Raw genomic sequence first — 7,895 nt, forward strand, 5'->3', positions numbered from 1 at the left:
CAATTTGTAGCCCAGGCTCCTCTCAAATTTGCAACAATCCTCCGCCTCAGCATCCACATTGCTGGGATTACAGACTTATGCTACCATGCCTGGCTGATTCCTAGATTTTTGTAAAGTTGTTTTGAGTGAAATTATTTTTATGATTTCATTCTCAGCTAGTTCATTATCAGTATATATAGAAAAGCTATCTTTTTTTTGATGTTCATTTTGTATCTTGTGTTCATTTCATAGACTCTTACCATGTATAATTAATGATATTGTCATAATTCCTAAACTTGAGCTTTTCAGGTATTTCTTGTAGTACTTATGACACCTAAGCAAGTTTTTTAGCATTGTGGTTAAAGATTGGGGGAATTTGGGGCTGGAGATTTAGCTCAGTGGCATAAGTGCCTGCCTTGCAAGCAGGGCAGTCGTGAGTTCGATCCCCAGTACCGAGAAAAAGGAAAAAGACAAAAAAAAAAAAAAAAAAGATTGGGGGAATTTTACATGAATAAATAGGTAGTTGTGCAGTGTTTCTTTTTTTATAAAAAAAGAGATGCCTGAAGGCTGAGGGTACAAACTCAGTGGAGAACACTTGTCTAGCATACACAAGGCCCTGCATTCAATCCCCAGCACCCTAAAAAAATCAAACTAAGGACAACCCAAAATAAAGTTATAACCTTTGCCAGGCTAGTTGGAGTTCTTATAAGACTGCAAAAGGTGTCTTTCTTTAAAGATACCACTTTCTGCAATAACAATGGAGACAGATCCTGGTTGTGTGCTACCTGTGGTCAGAGGAATAAAGAGAAAGGACCAGTGACAAGTGTCTGTGGACTCACTCACTAGAGCTGGAAAGAGGCTCTCAGACAGGTGCACAGCAAAGGAGACACAGGACCATCTCCATCGTGAGGAGCATTGGGAGAACCAGGTATTAGCCATATGTCAGAAGCTGGAGTTCTCTGATTCTGAGATACAGAATCTCACTACAGCTGTATCTCACTACAGCTCTGATTCAAACACACTTTTGGGGGTGATTGTATGACTACATAGCTTTCTTGTAACTCACATCTTACATTTTAAAGAAAATGAGAATTTGGTACACACTTCAGCTATGGAGTTTAAGACCCAAGATTCTATTTTGTAGGTAGAAGATAATGCTTAACAAAAATCTCCAGCCTTTCTCTTTGATTTCTAGCAAAAATCACAATCTAGATCCAATCTGTGCTGGTTTGCATGGACTCTGTTTCTTGTTTGTACCTGACTTTGCCTCGTCCATCTTCTGTGCCATCTAAATTGTAGTATCAGGGGATTTAGCTCAGTGGCACAAGTGCCTGCCTGGCAAGTGTGAGGTCATGAGTTTAATCCCCAGTACCTAAATAAATAAACAAATAAATAAAATTGCAATGTCATGTAAGTGCAGAGGAAGAGGATGGCTTACCACATAGTCCAAGAAAGGGGACACAGTCCTTGCATTGTCCTGGCACTTTTTCACAGTAGTAGAAATGAGATTATAGGACTGTGCTTTGTCCTTTGTGGTAATCGAGGACCTCAGATTTCTCTCTTACACTCTTTCTGTCACTCACTAGCAAAAGAGCCTTTATGTCAGTGAATTCCCAAACTAATCCCTCATTGCGGGAGGATTGGTAGCTCATTTTGAGGTGTGAGGGAAGGGAGGCTCTCCTGAGCAAAGTAACCAAACCGCGCTGCCACCCACCAGCCCTTCATGTGCTCTTAGGGTCCACGTGTCCTTCCAGCCTGTTGGTAATGTACCTCTACAGAAAAGACTCTGGGCCCAACCTGGACTGAAAGTTTAAATTTGCCGTAGTCCCCTTTGCTGGGCTGCACGTCACTCCAATTGCTGCCCTGTGTTGTACATGGCTGGTGACTGGGAACAGCACACAACCTCACACCTGCCCTAGTCACTTTAATGCTGTGACCTTGAAATGAGTGATACATGTGAGATCACTCTGTGAAGTCTCAACTATTATGCAAGTACTAGCAGCCATTTTATTGTCACTGTTATATTTTAAATACACTGAAAAAAGTGCTCTGTAATTCATTTATTTCTTCACTCACACATTCAACAAATTGTTGATGCTGGAGATAAAGATAAATAAATACGTGTTTATAATCATAGCTGTGGGGGCTGGGGATTTAGCTCAGCGGCATAAGTGCCTGCCTTGCAAGCAGGCAGTCGTGAGTTCAATCCCTGGTACCGATAAAAAGGAAAAAGACAAACAAAACAAAACAAAACAAAAAAATAATCATAGCTGTGGCTTCTGCATGCTCACTTTTTGCCAAAAAACTGTATAACTACTTTACATAATTAGCCAAGCATGGTCATACATATCTGTAATCCGAGCACTTGGGAGGCTGTGGCAGGAGGATTGCTGTGAGTTCAAGACAAGCCTAGGTTAGCTTGTGAGTCAAGGCTGGCCTGGAGTAGTAAGATCCTGTTTCAAAAAAATTTTTTTAATGCAATTTATCTCATATAACTTATAAAACCCTGTGAGATAGATATTATTATTCATATTTGACACTTGTAGTTCCTGTGTAATCCAAGATCCATAACTTTTATTTTTATTAATTCATAATTGACAAATGGCAACTGTGTAGCTTTGTGGAATACAGAGTGATATTTTGATCTATGTGTAAACTTCAGAGTCAAACAAACACACACCCATCACCTCATTAACTTTTCAGTTTTTTGTAGGGAAGATGTTAAAAAGTGATCCGTCCTGCGGATCTGTCCACGGGCCACGCCTGGAGAGGGGACAAAGATGGAGGGCTGGGCAAGAGAAAAGAGAGACGGAGACAAGGCGAGATTACATTCAAGTCTTGTTTATTCTTAAAATGGCTACAACTTATATAGGGTGGAGGTGGGCCATGGGGCAGGAAGAGGGCATGGAGTGTTATCTGATAGGTCATAGTCACATCCGGATATATGACGTAAGCAGGAGAGGATTATGGGAGATGTAGGCTGAAGGGGGAATTTGCTCACGTCATGCACACTGTAGGCAAGAGGAGGATCATGGGAAATATAGGCTGCCACACAAAATGCCCTCAGATGGGAGGGGCAGGGCAGCAGCAGCCATTCTGAGCTGCTCCCTACAAAAAAGTAATTCTTTTAGGCATTTTGAAATATATACTCTTGTTAACTGTGGTCTCCATGTAGTACAACAGATTCGTGAAGCTGGATGTGGTAGTGCAAGCCCATTTTTCCAGCACTCAGGAGGCTGTGACAGGAGGATTGCTGAGAGTTTGAAACCAGCTTGGTCTACAGAATGAGTCCAAGACCAGTCTCAACTGCATAGGGACACCCCGTCTCAAAAAAAATTTCTAAAACTTATTCCTTATTCCTCTAAAACTGAAATTTTGTAATCTTTCATCAATTGTTCCTCTTTGTCCAACCCTCCCTCTAGCCACTTGCCCTTGGTGACCACCTTTCTATAGTTTCTATGAGGCAAAATTTTATTTTGAAACAGGATCTTACTATGTAGTCTATGCCGGTCTTGAACTTGCTTTCTAGCCCAGGCCTGGCCTCAAACGCATGATTGTTCTGCCTCAGACTGCTAACTGCAAACAAACCTTTTAGTTTCCATATATAAGTGAAATTATACAGTATTTGTCTTTCTGTGTCTGCCTTATTTTCCTTAGAATAATGTCCCTTCTGTTCAATCGGTGTCATTACAAAGACAGATCTTCCTTCTTTGTAAAGGCTGTGTATGCACCACATCTTTATCCGTTCACCAAGGGCTGTGTCTTGGCCACTAGACGTAGTGCTGCAGTGAACAGGAGCTTGGATATCCCTCCGATCTGCCAATTTCAATTCCGCTGGCTCTGAGCCCAGAAATAGGATTGCTGCATCGTGTGATAATTTTTATTTTTAGCTTTTACCCCATCTAACCCGGTGAGGTATTATTATTCCTATTTGTATATGAGAAACTTACAGCCTTTAAACAGCCTAAAATCTCCTAACTTTTATATGATAGAAATAGAATCAAATCTTTTCTAAAAATTGTGGTAATGTAACTACATCACAAAATTTAGCATTTTAAGTGTATGATTCATTGGCAGTAAGAACCTTACTGTGTATTCATCACCACTATCTATCTCTAAAATGTTTTTTATCATCCCCGAAGAAAACCATACTGTGAAGCAATAATTCTCATTTCCTTCTCCTCATAGCCATCGATACCCCTATTCCACTTCCTAGCTCTATGGTTCGTACTATTGCAGACACTTTGTACAAGTAGATTCATATAATTCATGTCCTTTTGTTACTGATTTGTTTCACTTTGCAAAATATTTTAAGGCCTGCTCATGTTAGAGCATGAATCAAAATTTCATTCTTTTTTAAGGAAGAATAATATGCCACTGAATGCATGTATCATGTTTTGTTTATCCATTCACTGTGTAATGAATATTTAGCCCACATCTCTTGAATGACAAAACCTTTTAACTATTAAACCAAGCCCAATTATTAATTTTAATTGCTATTATGCTGTCAGGATAGGTTAAAGCTCAAATTTGCCCTTAGAATTTTACTGAGTGATTCAAGGAATCATTTAACCTCCCAAGCATAACTTGATATTATACACAATAAGTTTTCTAGAGTGACATAATAGTGTAAACTCCACGGTTGGAGTACAGCTCAGTGGTAGAATGCTTGACTACCATGTTCTAGCTCTGATCTCTAGGGCTGAAAGTGATTTTTAAAAGAAAGTTTTCTAATAGTACAAACCCAGAGTATCAAGGATGGCTAGAAAAAATATGTGAACAAACTGTATCTTTCTAAGATTCAAATTTAACTTGGAAAATTATTTTTTCTTTTCTCAAACTTAAAATCAATTATGTTAACAAAAGTAACCTTTAGGTTTTTAATCACCAATTCTAGTTGTATACAGTAAGGAAAATTTTCATGTTCAAAGGAAGGTAAAAGAACCTCAACTTAGTTTGGTGGGCATTTATCAAGGGGAAGATGACCTTGACCAAATTCAGATTCTCCTTGTGTTTATCCATCCACAGAAGATGCCAACTCTGATGATACTCCACTTACAATTTGGAAGAATTCTGAGTAACACACTGATTTTTCAGGATTAAATTTTTATGCCTTTTAAAATAACTCTATTTTATAGATGATACACCACATGTATTTAGGGTATAGCTTGGTAAGTTTTGGCATATATATAAACTCATTCATCATTTTACATGTATATCAAAATATTTCAACACTATTATTCATCCTTATTTACATTTTCAGTTTCTCACATCAGAAAAACAATGTGGTATTTATACACGTGTCCAATTTATTTCACTGAAGAGTACGGCCTCAAAGTACATCCATTTAGCTAGGAATGTCTCAAGCTTATTCTTCTTCACGGAAGAGTAGTATTCCATTGTATTTTAAAAACACCACTTTTTTATACATTCATCAGTTGATGAGCACTTGGGCTGTCTCCAAGATTTAGCTCTTACAGACTGTGCTGCATAAACATGTGTGAAACACTATTATTGGAAAGATTCTCTTGAATTGCCCTCATACATTTGTAAAAAAAACTCAGTTGTCCATATATATGGGGTTACTTTAGTAGATTCACTAATCTAATTATCTACCTTTGTGCTAATATGCCTCACTGTCTTGACTACTGAACTTTTTAAAATCTTGAAATCAGATAGTGTAAGCTCAACTCTTTCTTAGTTATTTTTGCTATTCCAGGTCTTTTGAATTTTAGTATCAGTTTTTCAATTTCAACAAAACAGGTTGCTGAGTTTTTTATTAGGATTTCATAGAATCTGTAGGTCAATCTGGGGAAAATAGACCTCTTCATAACAATTTACCATTAACCCCTTGAAAAACTATGGCTCTTTTTTTTCAAACCTTTTTTTGGGAGCGTTTATTGGGAATCAAAATCAGGACCTCACATTTGTCAGGTAGTTGCTGCACCACTGAGCTAAATTCCCGTCCTATGGATCTTTTTATTTATATTTTTAATTTTTCTCAACAATACTATACCAATATTGGAAGCCAATAATGTTTTTATTCTTGGTTTTTATTGCTTTTAGTCTGTTTTCAATTATTTGATTTTAATATGTATGAAGATATGGACAGCTATCTTGAAGAAAACAAGAGACATTATTGTAGGCATTATTGATTTCCTAGTGTCTGGTCTTGAAAGTGCTTAAGACTCTCATTCTTATGTTTTGACTGCTTTTATACTATTTTATTTGTATTAACTGTGTGTGAAGGCATGGACAACTATTTTGAAGAAAACAAGAGACATTATGGTACACTGTTGATTTCCTGCTGTCTTTTTCTGACACCCTGCTATTTGCATTGTTTTACTCTATTCTGCTTTGTTCTGTTTTGTTTTGCTTTGTCTTATTTTATTCTCTTTTTAAAAACATTGCATCATTTAGTGTATTTGTCTTGTGCCTTTCATCAGGAAAGTGTTTTGTATTTTTATACTTCCATAAATATCTTTTCTTAAAGAATTAGATCTTGACATGTACCTTTGGCAAGCAGGTCAACCAGAAGCCCCGCGACTCGGGAGAGCTGGTGCGGCCAGTGGGCACACCCGCCTTTGGACAGCAGAAAACCACCAAGAGCAGCGACATGGCAGCATCTGATGCAGCAATGAGGGGCAGCAGCTGGCCTCTGAGAGCTCCACAGACAGAAGACAGTCCCAGCCCCACACCAGGGGCCAAGATCGGCCCCACAGCCAGCACATCTCTGAGTCTATACGGACACTCTCAGGATTGTAAGCACCAGAGGTATTTACTGCCTTTGCTCTCCCTTGTTTGTCTGACCGACTATCCCTTTCCTGTCTCCTCTTTATTCTTTCTTTTTATTACTGTTTAGATTTCTTGCCTTTCTTTTTCATTTGCTTCCATTGGACCTCTTTCTCTCTTTCCTCAACTACTCCTTGAATTTAAACTTTCAAGTGAGTGCTCTTTGTCTCTTCCTTTGCTGGTCACTACTTCACATTCTATTTCATGCTTTCCTTCACGAGTCCTCTGGTGTCCCAAAACTCAGTCATCATTCTTTGACCTCTGGCCTTGACTGTACTATATTTGACCTCATTCATCACTTATTCCTGTCACCTACCCATTTTAACCCTCCTGGCCCCTGCATGTGGGTAAAATCACTCCACTAACGAGAAAAATCACTGCACACAGTACATGGTATATGTTTGATTTTGTGTATAACTTTAGAGTTTGCTCCTATGGTTGGAGGTAGCAGGTTAATGGTTATCGTAGTTTGTTAATAGTTAACCTGTACTTAAAACTATTATTAATACTAACTATAGCCAGGATATTGTACATGTTAGAATCAGTTTTTCTTCCCTATAGGAGAACACTATGATTGTATAGAATCATAATCATCACCATACCCCAGTACCAAAGGATTAGGCACTGAGCCAAATAGTAACTTTGCATGTTTTACCAATTGGGAAAGCAGGGCCTTGGGAGAACTATAAAGAATCATCTGGGGATTTAGCTCAGCGGCATGAGCGCCTGTCTGGCAAGCACAAAGTCCTGAGTTCAATCCTTGGTATCAAAAAAAAAAAAAAAAAAAAGAATCATCTATATCTACAGAACATCCCTGAAGAACAGACATATGCTAGGGAAACATCAATACTAGTGATAAATTTATCATAAGAAATTGGCAAGCATAAACATAGAAAACAAATTGAAATTAGAATGACAAGACACACAAGCAAAATGCAAGCCCAGATCTCCAGCCCACTTAGGACGAGTCCGGAACTGTTGTGTAGATGGAATTGAGAGTGAAACACGGGAACTTTCTAAAGTAAGAGCAATAGAAGTGGGGAAAACATGCAGAAAAGCTGTAGAGAAAATAACCACTCAGGTACAAAAAGAAATGTAGCTTAAAATCAAAGATATGCGAGAAG

Source organism: Cavia porcellus, unplaced genomic scaffold (genome assembly GCF_034190915.1).
Source record: "Cavia porcellus strain 051 isolate PalLab524CR breed Dunkin Hartley unplaced genomic scaffold, mCavPor4.1 scaffold_12, whole genome shotgun sequence".
Taxonomy (NCBI): Eukaryota; Metazoa; Chordata; class Mammalia; order Rodentia; family Caviidae; genus Cavia; species Cavia porcellus.